The following is a 17,820-nucleotide window of genomic DNA, read 5'->3' as shown; positions in this document are numbered from 1 at the left end:
ACATAAGTATACGTATGTAAGTAGGAGAGATGGCCACAGAGCGTTATTGGATTACGTGTTAATTGATAGACGCACGAAAGAGAGACTTTTGGATGTTAATGTGCTGAGAGGTGCAACTGGAGGGATGTCTGATCTTTATCTTGTGGAGGCGAAGGTGAAGATTTGTGGGGGTTTTCAGAAAAGAGAATGTTTGGGTGAAGAGAGTGGTTAGAGTAGGCGAGCTTTGGAAGGAGACTTGTGTGAGGAAGTACCACGAGAGACTGAATACAAAATGGAAAAAGGTGAGAACAAAGGAGGTAAGGGGAGTGGGGGAGGAATGGAATGTATTTAGGTAAGCAATGATGGCTTGCGCAAAAGATGCGTGTGGCATGAGAAGCGTGGGAGGTTGGTTGATTAGAAAAGGCATTGAGTGGTGGGATGAAGAAGTGAGATTAGTTAAAGATAAGAGAGAGGCATTTTAGACGATTTTTGCAGGGAAAAAATGCAAATGAGTATGAAATGCGAATGAGGTATGAAAGAAAGAGGCAGGAGGTCAAGAGAAAGGTGGAAGAGGTGAAAAAGAGGGCAAATGAGAGTTGGGGTGAGAGAGTATCATTAAATTTCAGGGAGAATAAAAAGATGTTTTGGAAGGAGGTAAATAAAGTCCGTAAGACAAGAGAGCAAATGGGAACTTCAGTGAAGGGGGCTAAGGGGGAGGTGATAACAAATAGTGGTGATGTGAGAAGGAGTTCGAGTTAGCATTTTGAAGGTCTGTTGAATGTGTTTGATGATAGAGTGGCAGATATAGGGTGTTTTGGTCGATGTGGTGTGCTAAGTGAGAGGGTTAGGGAAAATGATTTGGTAAATAGAGAAGAGGTAGTAATAGATTTACGGAAGATGAAAGCCGGCAAAGCAGCAGGTTTGGATGGTATTGCATTGGAATTTATTAAAAAAGGGGGTGACTGTATTGTTGACTGGTTGGTAAGGTTATTTAATGTATGTATGATCATGGTGAGGTGCCTGATGATAGTCGGAATGCTTGCATAGTGCCATTGTACAAAGGCAAAGGGGATAAGAGTGAGTGCTCAAATTACAGAGGTATAAGTTTGTTGAGTATTCCTGGTAAATTATATGGGAGGGTATTGATTAAGAGGGTGAAGGCATGTACAGATCATCAGATTGGGGAAGAGCAGTGTGGTTTCAGAAGTGGTAGAGGATGTATGGATCAGGTGTTTGCTTTGAAGAATGTATGTGAGAAATACTTAGAAAAACAAATGGATTTGTATGTAGCATTTATGGATCTGGAGAAGGCATATGATGGAGATGATAGAGATGCTCTGAGGAAGGTTTTAAGAATATATGGTGTGGGAGGCTAGTTGTTAGAACAGTGAAAAGTTTTTATCGAGGATGTAAGGCATGTGTACGTGTAGGAAGAGAGGAAAGTAATTGGTTCTCACTGAATGTAGGTTTGCGGCAGGGGTGTTTGATGTCTCCATGGTTGTTTGATTTGTTTATGGATGGGGTTGTTAAGGAGGTGAAAGCAAGAGTTTTGGAAAGAAGGGCAATTTTGCAGTCTGTTGTGGATTAGAGAGCTTGGGAAATGAGTCAATTGTTGTTCGCTGATGATACAGCGCGTTGGCTGATTCATGTAAGAAATGCAGAAGCTGGTGACTGAGTTTGGTAAAGTGTGTGAAAGAAGAAAATTAAAAGTAAATGTGAATAAGAGCAAGGTTATTAGGTACAGTATGGTTGAGGGTCAAGTCAATTGGGAGGTGAGTTTGAATGGAGAAAAACTGGAGGAAGTAAAGTATTTTAGATATCTGGGAGTGGATCTGGCAGCGGATGGAACCATGGAAGCGGAAGTGAATCATAGGGTGAGGGAGGGGGCGAAAATTCTGGGAGCCTTAAAGAACGTTTGGAGGTCGAGAACATTATTTCGGAAAGCAAAAATGGGTATGTTTGAAGGAATAGTGGTTCCAGTAGTGTTTTATGGTTGCGAGGCGTGGGCTATGGATAGAGTTGTGCGCAGAGGGTGGATGTGCCGGAAATGAGATGTTTGAGGACAATATGTTGTGTGAGGTGGTTTGATCGAGTAAGTAATGTAAGGGTAAGAGAGATGTGTGGAAGTAAAAAGAGTGTGGTTGAGAGAGCAGAAGAGGGTGTTTTGAAATGGTTTGGTCACATGGAGAGAATGAGTGAGGAAAAATTGACCAAGAGGATATATGTGTAAGAGGTGGAGGGAACGAGGAGAAGTGGGAGACCAAATTGAAGGTGGAAAGATGGAGTGAAAAAGATTTTGAGTCATCGGGGCCTAAACATGCAGGAGGGTGAAAGATGTGCAAGGAATAGAGGGAATTGGAATGATATGGTACACCGGGGTCGACGTGCTGCCAATGGATTGAACCAGGGCATGTGAAGCGTCTGGGGTAAACCATGGAAAGTTGTGTCGGGCCTGGATGTGGAAAGGGAGCTGTGGTTTCGGTGCATTATTACATGACAGCTAGAGACTGAATGTGAACGAATGTGGCCTTTGGTGTCTTTTCTTAGCGCTACCTCGCACACATGAGGGAGGAGGGGGTTGTTATTCTATGTGTGGCGAGGTGGCGATGGGAACAAATAAAGGCAGACAGTATGAATTATGTACATGTGTATATATGTATATGTCTGTGTGTGTATATATTTGTGTACATTGAGATGTATAGGTATGTATATTTGCGTGTGTGGACGTGTATGTACATGCATGTTTATGTGGGCGGGTTGGGCCATTCTTTCGTCTGTTTCCTTGCGCTACCTCGCTAACGCGGGAGACAGCGACAAAGCAAAATAAATAAATATAAATATAAATATATATATATATATATATATATATATGTATATATATATATATATATATATATATATATATATATATATATATATATATATATATATATATATATATATATATATATATAAATAGATAGATAGATAGTAAGGTAGATACATATGGATATTGATATATGTATGTTTACATACCTGGTTTAAAAAGAGATATATATACATATGTATACGTATAGAAGTAGGAGAGATGACCACAGAGCGATATTGGATTTGTGTTAATTGATAGGTAGGTGAAAGGGAGACTCTTGGATGTTAATATGCTGAGAGGTGCAACTAAATAGATGTTTGTTCTTTATCTTTTGGAGGCGAAGGTGAATATTTAGAGAGGTTTTCAGAAAAGAAGGGAGAGTGTTGGTGTGAAGAGAGTGATGAGACAAAGTGTTCTTGGGAATGAGACATGTAAAGAAATACCAGGAGAGACTGCGCGCAGAATGGAAAAAGGTGAGAGCAAAAGGACGTAAAGGTAGTGGGGAGGAAAGGGATGTATTTAGGGAAGCATTGATGGCTTGTGCAAAAGATGATTGTGGTATGAGAAAGGTGGGAGGTGGGCAGATTAGAAAGGGAAGTGTGTTGTGGGATGAAGAAGGAAAATTGTAAGTGAAAGAGAAGAGAGTAGCATTTGGTCAATTGTTGCAGTAAAATTGTGCAAATGACTGGGAGTTGTATAAAAGAAATAGGAAGTTGGTCATGAGAAAGGTGCAAAAGGTTGAAAAGAGGGCAAATGAGAGTTGGGTTGGAGAGTATCATCAGATTTAAGGGAGAATAAAATGATGTTTTGGAAGGTTGTAAATAAAGTGCGTAAGAGAAAAGATCAAATGGGAACATTGGTGAAAGGGGGCTAACGAGGAAGTAATAACCGGTAGTTGTGATGCGAAAAGGAGATGGAGTGAGTGTTTTGAGGGTTTGTTGAATGTGTTTGATGATAGAGTGACAGATATTGGCTCCAATGGTCTTGGCGGTGTGCGAATTTAGGGGGTCAGGTAGAATTATTTTGTTAAACAGAGAAGAGGTAGTGAAAGCTTTGCGGAAGATGAAAGCCGGCAAGGCTTGGTGAAGTGCTTGAGGATTGGCGGAATGCATGCATAGTGCCATAGGGGAAAAAGGTGTGTGTTCAAGTTACAGAGGTAAAAGTTTGTTGAGTATTCGTGGGAGATTACCTGGGAGGATATTGATTGAGATGGTGAAGGCATGTAGAGTATCAGACTGGGGAAGAAGATTGTGGTTTCAGAAGTGGTAGAGGATGTGTCGATCAGGTGTTTGCTTTGAAGAATGTATTTGAGAAATACTTATAAAAACAAAAGGATTTGTATGTAGCATTCATGGATCTGGAAAAGGAATATAAGAGTTGATAAAGATGCTCTGTGGAAGGTATTATGTGTATATGGTGTGGGAGGCAAGTTGCTAGAATTAGTGGAAAGTTTTTATTGAGGGTGTAAGGCGTGTGTACGAGTAGGAAGAGAGGAAAATGATTGGTTCTCAGTGAATGTCGGTTTGCGGCAGAGGCACGTGATGTCTTCATGGTTGTTTGATTCGTTTATCGATGGGGTTGTTAGGGAGGTGAATGCACGAGTTTTGGAGAGAGGGGCAAGTATGCATTCTGTTGTGGATGATGGGGCTTGGGAAGCGAGTCAGTTGTTGCTCGCTGATTATACAGCACTAGTTTCTGATCTGGGTGAGAAACTGTAGAGGTTGGTGACTGAGTTTGGTAAAGTGTATGAAAGAAGAAAGCTGAGAGTAAATGTGAATATGAGCAAGGTAATTAGGTTCAGTTGGGATGAGGGACAAGTTAATTGAGAGGTAAGTTTGAATGGAGAAAAACTGGAGAAACTAAAGTGTTCTAGATATCTGGGAGTGGATTTAGCAGCGGATAGAACCATGGAATCAGAAGTGAGTCACAGGGTCGGGGAGGGGGCAAGGTTCTTGGAGCGATGAAGAATGTGGGGAAAGCGAGATCGTTATCTCGTAGACCAAAATTGGGTATGTTTGAAGGAATAGTGGTTCCAACAATTTTATACGGTTGCGAGGCATAGGCTATATATATGGTTGTGCGGAGAAGGATGGGTGTGTTAAAAAGAAAATGTTTGAGGACAATGTGAGGTGTAAGGTGGTTTGATCGAGTAAGTATTGAAATGGCAAGAGAGATGTGTGGTAATAAAATGGGTGTGGTTGAGAGAGCAGAAAAGGGTGTATTGAAATGGTTTGTTCGCATGGAGAGAATGAGTGAGGCAAGATTGACAAAATGGATGTATGTGTCAGGGGTGGAGGGAAAAGGAGAAGCGGGAGACCAAATTGGAGGTGGAATGTTGGAGTGAGAGAGATTTTGATGGATCGGGGCCTGATCACACAGGAGGCATAGAGTGAATTGGAACTATGTGGTATACATATATATCCTTTTTGTCTTTCTTGCCTCACTCATTCTCTCCATGCCACCAAACCATTTCAATACATCCTCCTCTGCTCTTTCAGCTACACTCTTTTTATTACCATACATCTCTCTTACCCTTCCATTACTTACTTGATCAAACCACCTCACACCAATGGATTGAACCAGAGCATGTGAAGCGTCTGGCGTAAACCATGGAAAGATTTTTGGGGCCTGGATGTGGAAAAGGAGTTGTGGTTTTGGTGCGTTACACATGACATCTGGACACTGGATGTGAACGAATGTGGCCTTTGGTGTCTTTTCCTAGGTCTACCTTGCGCTCGTAGGGGAGGGGGTTGCTGTTTTTTCATGTGTGGTGGGGTGGCGACGAGAATGGATAAAGGCAGCAAGTCTGAATATGCACATGTGTATATATGTATATGTCTGTGTATGTATATGTATGTATACGTTGAGATGTATAGGTATGCATATGTGCCTGGGTGTTTATGTATATACATGTGTATTTGGGTAGGTTGGTCCAAATTTCTTCTGTTCCCTTGCGCTACCTCGCTAACGCGGGATACAGCGACTAAGTATAATAGAAGATATGATCAATGATGATAATAATAATACTGATTATGATAATGACTTCATTAGTAACACCGCTGGAAAGTTGTATGACAGGACATGTAACACACAGTTGGCTAAGGTTTCCTCAGAAGACGCGTTGTAGATCACTGGATCAATTCATCAACCCATAATGTCAAAACACAGACCATCAATACATGTAAAACGTGGTTGCATATTCCTATATGTTGCTCTTAGTTTTAATGAATGCGGAACACGTAATTCATGATAGTTTTATCAAGAATAATATTATGATTGGCACATAATTTAGCTTTTCTCTTTTCACCAAGTACGAATTTAAATTGCTTTTTTTCCAGAGCATCCGTCGGATATATCTACACTGAAGTATGTTTTCCATTCATCATGTCTCATAATTTTTCAATGTGTCTGTACCTTGATTGTTATACATGGTATTCCTTTATGGTTATCTTAATGCCAACTCATATACTGTTTGCTTCTTCGTTCAATCTCCAGATATGTACATAAGATATTTCGGTCAGTAATACCGTCAGCGAGCACATTACCTCGACACAGAGAAACAAGTCATCTGTTATATAGTTTCCCATGTGCTCCCAAACAGATGTTTCACACACAGTTTCACATCTTTTACACACTTAGGACAGTACCGTCCCCTCATATTCATCCTACTCAGCCCATCATTTCCTCTTTTCTGATCCATAAATTTCCCCTGTATTGTATCTATCTATTCATTTATTTCATCTTCGAAAAAAGCTAATTGTCTTTTCTTTGTTCCCGTATAGATTAGTTAACCTTCCTTTTCTCAGCTGTTTCAGTTTCTCACTACTACCTTGTGGCCAACTGCAACATACCACAGTGCTACCAGTCAACACCTTACAATATGTCATGGTCTTACGACACACTATAGTTTTACAACACTCCACATTATTGCTTGCATTTCATTACCACAGTTTATCAGTTTTATCCCCTCATCCTTGAGCCTCTCATATCTCAGCACAGTCCTGCCTGCCTTACAACAATACACACTGAGCACTCACAATATACCACAGCCCTGCCTGTCTTTGCTGTCGTACTGTGGCTGACCATGAAACGAGGTCTTCCCTGTCTTTCACCACCATATCTCTGACCACCAAGAAAGCATAAGTCCCGTCTATCTTGCTACACCACACTGTGGCCATCCTCCACACACCAAATGCGTGCTTGTCTCTCAGCACCACAGTGTGAACCACAAAAATCACCACAAACCTGATAGTCTGCCACCACCATTATGTGATTATCCACTAATAGCTACAGGATCTACCAAAGCCTCTACAGTATACTGTCGCCACCCAAAGGATACAGTAACTCTATTAGTTGCCATTCATTACACTATGTCTGCCCAAAACATACCAGTCCTACCAGGCTTTTACCACCCCCACCTAGCAGCTCATAAACCACCACAGTTTTGCCACGCTCCTACTGCCTTAACAATTCACAGCATACTACAATCCTTCCAGGTTCCTTCCATCCTTCGTAGCAGTTCACAACACACCACACGCTTGTCAGGATCCTAGAGCCCAAGCGTAGTACTTCACAATACACCAAAGTCCTGTCAGGCCCTTAGTGTCCCATCGTAGCAGCTCTCAACACGCTAAAGTCCAGCCCATCTTTGTCCACCCCACTGAAACCTATCACAACGCATTACAGTCCTACTGTGTTCTATCGCATTCGGGCCACTTAAGACACAACAAAATCTTATCTATCTTTCAACCTACGTCGGTCGCCTACAAAACACCGCAGTCCTAAACGTCTTCCTTAAACACCCAGTAACTACCCACAGTGAATCATAGTCCTGCCCCTCTGTCGTCAAGATAATGTGGCCCTTAGCAGTGTGTTTCTGTGACCGCCCATCAAACTTAGGCCTACCATCAAACCTAGGCCTGCCTTACTACAAAATACTGGTATCTTGCAGCATATCAATGTCCTGTCATTTTTCGTGCATGTGATGTGGCCTTCCACTGAACACTACAAGGCTCTTACGTCGTCCTGCTGTGACCACGCACAACACATCAAAATTTCATCCCTATTCTCTTAAAGTTTTATAGCCACTCACGAAACAACAGAGTCCTCCTCCTTGTCATCATACTGTGGCTTTCCGCAACTCATCACAGATTCGCCTTTGTTTTATCATCTCTTCCAGACATTCAGCCACAATTATGTCATCCCCGTCGCTCACCAACCAAATGTGGTAGTCCAAGCCATTTTAGCTATGCCTGTCACAAACACACACACACACACACACACACACACACACACACACACACACACAGTAGCCTCACATCAAACCGTAACCCTGTGGTTCTTCAACAGTTCCGATACCACTGACAACATACCATAGCCTCGCTTATCTATCGCTACACTGCTTACGTCCACAACTCATCATATTCATGTAATTCCTTCACCACAACACCTGCTCATTATATCTCCGCTGACAGATATATCATAAAGTTTGTTGTTACAGACGTACGTGGCTCAACAGTAATATTGTCATAATAGTAATATTTTATTCACCTTTAATGCTAATAACCATAATGGGTAGTTTACAACAAGTTTTTGAATGTTATCCCGTCCCACACTATAAAGGAATAAACTTTTCCTGATTCATGATTTCATGATTCTGTATCACGTGTCAAGTATTCTACCACATTCCTCACCCAGGTTATGGCACAATGTGCCGGGGCTCAGATGTTAGGCAAAAGACTTTGTAATTTTGTTTCATGACTCCATACTTCCACAACTCAACATGATAACCATACTTGACGTGATACTCCATACTTCCTCCACTCAACATGATAACCATACTTGACGTGATCATGATAACCATGTTTGACGTAACATCCGACATAATATTTTGGAACCCCCATATAACGGTGATACATCATTTTTCAACACGCTTATGGCATTCTTCAGCAGACTTGAAGTTGTAGGAACCCCATAGAAGTGGTCCTGGGAATGCATAACACTAATTATCGTTGAGCTTTCGACTTTTATTATAATGTAATTATCTCCCACTCTTTCTTTCTGCTGTACTTGCTATCTTAGACAATCATACTTACCTGATATCTTTGTAGGCATTTCTTCTTCAATATTCTCCAAATCTGCAAATCCTAATTAGATTTAGCTTCCTTAACACTCATGGCTAAACTTTCGAGTCTGCTAATTCTCCAACTTTCATCATTTCTCACTAGATGACAAAGCTTTAAGATCAACTCACACACCTCAGAAGTTTCTACCTCATCTTTTACCCTTGCGCCATCACTCCTGTATTTTTATCGTCTGGTTATTCTGGTGTCACTAGTGTACCTCTGCTGGCGACACCTTCACTTATCATCTGTTTCGCAACGAACCACAGCTGCGTTGGTACACAATTACCTTTACCCAAAGCATTATTTTTAATTACCGTGATATGTCACTAACCCATATAATATCATGATTCAGGAACACTAGCGAGTGTCCCTTAATGAAGGGTATGGTATAGTGGAAGAAGACGGGAAGGCCTTTGGTGGGTACAGTGTGGTGAAGGGAGACAGAATTGTAGCGTGGTGCAGGCGGCGTTGTAACAGCGGGAAGGAACCTCTCGACCACGGAAAGTCTGTAGGTGTGGACAGCAGGAGGATATTGAATTAGCTAATATCAGTTTCACTTTTCTAATAGTCTTGTTATTCTTTTTAAATTATAATAAGGTTATTAGTGATATTTTGATTCCTACTTGTTTCTCGCACCACACGAGATGACGTCAGGAGCAAAGAACCTCACTAGCACACATCCAACCTCTGGCTACCACGTATGAGGTGCTGACAGTCAACCATCCACAGCCACGACCTACAGACACATCCATGGTTTACCTTGACTGCTTCATATGCCCAGGTACAGCTTTCAAGAACACTGAAGGCACAACTGATTTCTTCTCTTAGGTAAAAGGATATGAAAAATTTTGAATGTTTCAATTTGAATAATTTCTTCAAGTAAGCAGATATCTTAGGCTGCCGTTTTCCCTATTCATCATAACAGCTATAGAGGGACAGTAGATATAGTTTTCCAATTTGAACTTGAATTTGACAGAGTGATGCAAGCCGGTTAATCATGAAAACAATTCATAAATTTCCTATCGTTGAGCTAAAAAGAGAATGTATCATCTACTGCTTGGTCTGGGAAGGAGTGTGGTGGCCTCGAGTGCGGCGACTAGAGCTCAGTCTTTGGCTGATCTGTACACCATCGTGACTGATGGCTGGCCAGTTGTTCACATTCGTCGGTACGGTGTGTGGGAGCTCCTCCAGCAGGGGTAGGAAACTTTAACGAATCGATTTACCTGTCTCAACGAACTTGATCAGTTTAACCGCATATTATCAATATGGACGTATTAAGGTAACCCGTTGAGACAGATTCGCAATCAGTTTTACTCTTGCCGTGGCCAAGAACATCACGTGGGTGTTTGCTATCTAAAGCACGGCCCATGAAAGAGAAAAAAAGAACAATCACTAAATTTTTGGTTGCAGAAAATTCTCGGTTCCGAGGAGAGATGCTGATAATGAGAAATGTGTCTGGCTGTAAACATGGCCGTATGTAACGTGTAAAGTAGGAAGGCCAAGATTGCTAAATTCTTTATAATAACAACAGTTTACTTGATTTGTACTGAACGTAAGTGTAAAGATGATGTGTGTGGCCTCCGCTTCACAAATGCTTTTTGCTTTAGTAATCTAGCCCTCGACTTCTGTCTTTCTTTAAGAACTTCAGGTTCTGGAGTCATCGCCACAATGTGCTGTATAGCCACGCGCTCCCATGAGTCACCTTACATGATTGAGTGTGACAGTTTCTATAAACATGGATTGCAGACAGAGACGTTGATATGTGAACGGAAGGAGAATGGCTGGATAGAAAGACAGATCAAAATGAGACCAGCAAAAGACCAGGGCATGAGGGGATATGATAGCAAAGGAGATTTGGATCTGTAAGCAAAAACAGAGTTGTGAGGAAAGCTGCTCCATCTACCTATCCAATATCTTTGTTCCATACCATATTCAGTGGACTGGATCAGGCACACTTATCTACTGGAACATTACTCATATTCATCATTGACCCATACCTAGTCTATTAAAGTGCAAGACTTTCAGAAGTTCTTACTCTTTAACTTTATTCCTAAGTTAGTATGTCATTGAGGACACTATCTTTAAAAGCACGAATTCCAAACAGTGAATGTTTCCACTGAATCCTATCGTTCAATCACTCTCCCAACATCTTTACTGTATACATTTCCATCCCTTTACATTATTCTCATTATATCTGTCCAACTCTTCCGACGTCTACCTCTCCTCGTACCTTTTTTAACCGCTCTATATCCTCATGAACATCTTATCATTCGTAGAATATTCTATATGATGATTCCATACTGATAAGAAAATCAATTTCATCCACGCGCTTCCCACGACAAACTCTAGTATTCTAATTTATCACTTTATAAATCCTTCTAAATCCAGCTATAATATGCAAGTTACCGGTCTGTACTGCTTTTGTTTTTCTATTTATCCTGACTATATACATTTGTGTTTCATATCTATCATATTTCTTATTATACTTAGTCACCTTCTCCCGCATTTGCGAGGTAGGGCAGGGAAACAGACGGAAGAATGGCCCAACCCACCCAAATACACACGTATATACAAAAACACCCAAAAACGCACAAATACATACCAATACATTTTACCGTATACAGACATGTACATACACAGACATATACATATATACACGTGTACATATTCATACTTGCTGCCTTCATCCATTCTTGTCGCCACCCCAATGCGCGCGAGGTAGCGCTAGGAAAAGACAACAAAGGCCAAAATCATTCACAATTAGTCTCTAGCTGCCATGTGTAATGCATCGAAACCACAGCTCCCTTTCCACATCCAAGGCCCACAAAACTTTCCATGGCTTACCCCAGACGCTTTACATACACTGAATCAATCCACTGACAGCACGTCCACCCTCCTCCGCACAACCCTATTAATAGCCCATGTCTCGCAACCACATAGCATTGTTGGAACCATATTTCCGTCAAACATATCCGTTTATGCTCTCCGAGATAACGTTATTGTCATCTACACATTTTTCAACTCTCCCAGAACCTTCGCCTCCTCCCCCACCCTGTGACTCACTTCCGCTTCCATGGTTCCATCCGCTGCTAAATCCACTCCCAGATATCTAAAACAGTTCACTTCCTCCAGTTTTTCTCTATTAAAACTTACCTCCCAATTAACTTGTCCCTCAACCCTACTGAGCCTAGTAACCTTGCTCTTATTCATATTCACTATCAACTTTCTTCCTTCACATACTTTACCAAACTCATCACTAACCTCTGCATTTTCTCACCCGAATCAGCCACCAGCGCTGTATCATCAGCGAACAACAACTGACTCACTTCCCAAGCCTTCTCATCCACAGCAGACTGCATACTTGCCTCTCAACTGACAGAGGGATTTATTCATATTCTTCATCGTTCCGACAATAGTACAGCGTTATTCTGGGTTCTCTCTTCCCAGCGTAGTCAATTGCACTCCTGTAGTTTTTCTCACTAAGGTTAAAATCAAACAGAAATATCAACACTGCAGGACTTCGACGTTTTCGATCATTTATTTTTAATCTGACAGATCATGACAGCGCTGTACAGTGTCCAATATGTTCTTCATCCAAACACTATGAAAGTTTGTATACCGATGATATTCTAACATTATTCAAATCGATAACTGACGTAGGAAAGTACCTTCCCTCTTTCCTCTGGAGTTCTCTTGATATGATAAAATTCCTTGGAGGAAATATGTTGTCTCCTTTATTCCTTCCTTCCTAAGTTCTCCCTACTCTTCACCTTATTCTTTAATGGACAAGAGACATAATCTATTATAAAAGGATCGCCTATATACTTACCATAAACTTCCCGAAGAGATATGATACTCACGTTCTTGCTAGTAGTACCAATCACGTTCAGTTTCTATAGTGATTCAGCAGTTCTCTCAGCTTCCCCCACCAACGGCTCACTGAGCGAGAGACACCTTCTCCAATCCTTCATTGAAGCTTTGGTTCTTTCCTGGAATATCATCTTGTATTCCTTGCCTATCCTCATTCTTTCAATTTCTGTTTAGCGACCAAAATGTACACTTACACCTGCCATCACCTTCTATTAACTCTGTAAAACACCGCCCCTACTCTCGTGAATTTCGTCCTCCTACCAGGCGTCCTCGTCTAATACGCTACAGCTTATCACAGATATATCCCTCCTGTACCTATTTTTCATGTTAGCTGAGATGGCACAGGCAACAAAAGCGCTAATGGAAGCCATCTTATTAACGCTATATATATATATTATTTATTTATCTATCTATTTTGCTTTGCCGCTGTCTCCCGCGTTAACGAGGTATTGCAAGGAAAAAGACAAAAGAATGCCCAACCCTCCCATATATATATATATATATATATATATATATATATATATATATATATATATATATATATATATATATATATATATATATATATATATATATTTTTTTTTTTATTTATTCTATTTATTTTGCTTTGTCGCTGTCTCCCACGTTTGCAAGGTAGCGCAAGGAAACAGACGAAAGAAATGGCCAAACCCACCCCCATACACATGTATATACATACACTTCCACACACGCAAATATACATACCTATACATCTCAATGTACACATATATATACACACACAGACATATACATAAATACACATGTACATAATTCATACTGTCTGCCTTTATTTATTCCCATCGCCACCTCGCCACACATGGAATAATATACCCCTCTCCCCCTCATGTGTGCGAGGTAGCGCTAGAAAAAGACGACAAAGGCCCCATTCGTTCACACTCAGTCTCTAGCTGTCATGTAATAATGCCCGAAACCACAGCTCCCTTTCCACATCCAGGCCCCACAGAAACCTTCACGGCTCACCCCAGACGCTTCACATGCCCTGATTCAATCCACTGACAGCACGTCGACCCCAGTATACCACATCGTTCCAATTCACTCTATTCCTTGCACGCCTTTCACCTTCCTGCATGTTCAGGCCCCGATCACTCAAAATGTTTTTCACTTCATCTTTCCACCTCCAATTTGGTCTCCCACTTCTCCTCGTTCCCTCCACCACTAACACAGAGATCCTCTTGATCAATCTTTTCTCACTCATTCTCTCCAGGTGGCCAAACCATTTCAAAACACCCTCTTTTGCTCTCTCAACCACACTCTTTTTATTACCACATATCACTCTTACCGTATTATTACTTACTCGATCAAACCACCTCACACCACATATTGTCCTCAAACATCTCATTTAGAGCACATCTACACTCCTCCGCACAACTCTATCCGTAACCCACGCCTTGCAGCCACAAAACATTGTTGGAACCACTATCCCTTCAAACATAAACATTTTTTGCTTTCCGAGATAATGTTCTCGACTTCCAAACATTCTTTAAGGCTCCCAGAATTTTCGCCCCCTCCCCTACCCTATGATTTACTTCCGCTTCCATGGTTCCATCCGTTGCCAGATCCACTCACAGATATCTAAAACACCTTACTTCCTCCAGCTTCTCTCCATTCAAACTTACCGCCCAATTGACTTGACCCTCAACCTTACTGTACCTAATAACCTTGCTCTTATTCACATTTACTCTTAACTTTCTTCTTTCACACACTTTACCAAGCTCAGCGACCAGCTTCTGCAGTTTCTAACATGAATCAGCCATCAGCGCTGTATCATCAGCGAACAACAAAAAACTAACTTCCCAAGCTCTCTCATCCCCAACAGACTGCATAATTGCCCCTCTTTCCAAAACTCTTGCATTCACCTCCCTAACAACCCCATCCATAAACAAATTAAACAAACATGGGGACATCACACACCCCTGCCGCAAACCTACATTCGCTGAGAACCAATCACTTTCCTCTCTTCCTACACGTACACAATGCTTTACATCCTCGATAAAAACTTTTCACTGCTTCTAACAACTTGCCTCCTATACCAAATATTCTTAATACCTTCCACAGACCATCTCTATCAACTCTATCATATACCTTCTCCAGATCCATAAATGCTACATACAAATCCATTTGCTTTTCTAAGTATTTCTCACATATACTTTTCAAAGCAAACACCTGATCCACACATCCTCTACCACTTCTGAAACCACACTACTCTTCACCAATCTGATGCTCTGTACATGCCTTCACCTTCTCAATCAATACCCTCCCATATAATTTACCAGGAATACTCAAGAAACTTTTACCTCTGTAATTTGAGCACTCACTCTTATCCCCTTTGCCTTTGTAGAATGGCACTATGCAAGCATTCCGCCAATCCTCAGGCACCTCACCGAGAATCATACATACATTAAATAACCTCACAAACCAGTCAATAATACAGTCACCCCGTTTTTTGATGAATTCCACTACAATACCATCCAAACCTGCTGCCTTGCCGGCTTTCATCTTTCGCAAAGCTTTTACTACCTCTTCTCTGTTTACCAGATCATTTTTCCTAACCCTCTCACTTTGCACACCACATCGACCAAAACACCCTATACCTGCCACTCTATCATTAAACAGATTCAACAAACCTTCAAAATACTCACTCCATCTCCTTCTCATATCACCACTACTTGTTATCACCTCCCTATTAGTCTTCTTCACTAAAGTTCCCATTTGCTCCCTTGTCCTTCGCACTTTATTTGCCTACTTCCAAAACATCTTTTTACTCTCCCTAAAAATTTAATGATACTCTCTCACCCCAACTCTCATTTGCCCTCTTTTTCACCTCTTCCATCTCTCTCTTGACCTCCTGCCTCTTTCTTTTATGCATCTCCGACTCAATTGCATTTTTTCCCCTGCAAAAATTCTCTTTCACTGATAATCTTACGTCTTAATCCCACCATTCACTACCCTTTCTAATCAACCCACCCCTCATGCTTCTCATGCCACAAGCATCTTTTGCGCAATCCATCACTGCTTACCTAAATACATCCCATTCCTCCCACACTCTCCTTACCCCCTTTGTTCTTACCTTTTTCCATTCTGTACTCAGTCTCTCCTGGTACTTCCTCACACAAGTCTCCTTCCCAAGCTCACTTACTCTCACCACTCTCCTCACCCCAACATTCTCTCTTCTTTTCTGAAAACCCCTACAAATCTTCACTTTCGCCTCCACAAGATAATAATCAGACATCCCTCCAGTTGCACCTCTCGGCACATTAACATCCAAAAGTCTCCCTTTCGCGCGCCTATCAATTAACACGTAATCCTATAACGCTCTCTGGCCATCTCTCCAACTTACATACGCATACTTATATATATTTCGCTTTTTAAACCAGATATTCCGAATCACCCGTCCTTTCTCAGCACATAAATCTACAAGCTCTTCACCATTTCCATTTACAACACTGAACACCCAATATATACCAATTAATCCCTCAACTGCCACATTACTCACCTTTGCATTCAAATCACACATCACTATAACCCGGTCTTGTTCATCAAAAGCACTAACACACTCATTCAGTTGCTCCCAAAACATTTGCCTCTCGTGATCTTTCTTCTCAACCCCAGGTGCATATGCACCAATAATCACCAATCTCTCTCCATCAAGTTTCAGTTTTACCGATCTCAATCTAGAATTTACTTTCTTACGCTCCATCACATACTCCCACAGCTTCTCTTTCAGGAATAGTGCTACTCCTTCCCTTGCTCTTGACCTCTCACTAACCCCTGACTTTACTCCCAAGACATTCCCAAACCACTCTTCCCCTTTACCCTTGAGCATCGTTTCACTCAGAGCCAAAACATCCAGGTTCCTTTCCTGAAACATACTACCTATCTCCTTTTTTCTCATCTTGGTTACATCGACACGCATTTAGACACCCCAATCTGACCTTCGATGACGAGAAGCACTCCCCGCGTAACTCCTACTTCTGTTTCCCCTTTTAGAAAGTCAAAATACAGGGAGGAGAGGGTTTCTGGCCTCCCACTCCCGTCCCATTTAGTCGCCTTCTATAACACGTGAGGAATGCGTGGGAAGTATTCTTTCTCCCGTATCCCCAGGGATAAAATACAGCGCTGGTGGCTGATTCATGTGAGAAACTGCAGAAGCTGGTGACTGAGTTTGTTAAAGTGTGTGAAAGAAGAAAGTTAAGAGTAAATGTGAATAAGAGCAAGGTAATTAGGTACAGTAGGGTTGAGGGTCAAGTCAATTGGGAGGTAAGTTTGAGTGGAGAAAAATTCTAGGAAGTAAGGTGTTTTAGATATTTGGGAGTGGATCTGGCAGCGATGGAACCATGGAAGCGGAAGTGGATCATAGGGTGGGGGAGGGGGCGAAAATCCTGGGAGCCTTGAAGAACGTTTGGAAGTCGAGAACATTATCTCGGAAAGCAAAAATGGGTATGTTTGAAGGAATAGTGGTTCCAACAATGTTGTATGGTTGCGAGGCGTGGGCTATGGATATGTTGTACGCAGGAGGATGGATATGTTGGAAATGAGATGTTTGAGGACAATGTGTGGTGTGTGGTGATTTTATCGAGTAAGTAACGTAAGGGAAAGAGAGATGTGTGGAAATAAAAAGAGCGTGGTTGAGAGAGCAGAAGAGGGTGTTTTGAAATGGTTTGGGCACATGGAGAGAATGAGTGAGGAAAGATTGACCAAGAGATATATGTGTCGAAGGTGGAGGGAACGAGGAGAAGTGGGAGACCAAATTGGAGGTGGAACGATGGAGTGAAAAAGATTTTGTGTGATCAGGGCCTGAACATGCAGGAAGGTGAAAGGAGGGCAAGGAATAGAGTGAATTGGATCGATGTGGTATATCGGGGTTGACGTGCTGTCAGTGGATTGAATCAGGGCATGTAAAGCGTCTGGAGTAAACCATGGAAAGCTGTGTAGGTATGTATATTTGCGTGTGTGGACGTA

The sequence above is a fragment of the Panulirus ornatus genome, chromosome 20 (assembly GCF_036320965.1).
Source record: "Panulirus ornatus isolate Po-2019 chromosome 20, ASM3632096v1, whole genome shotgun sequence".
Taxonomy (NCBI): Eukaryota; Metazoa; Arthropoda; class Malacostraca; order Decapoda; family Palinuridae; genus Panulirus; species Panulirus ornatus.
Note: the sequence above shows the minus strand (reverse complement) of the source record.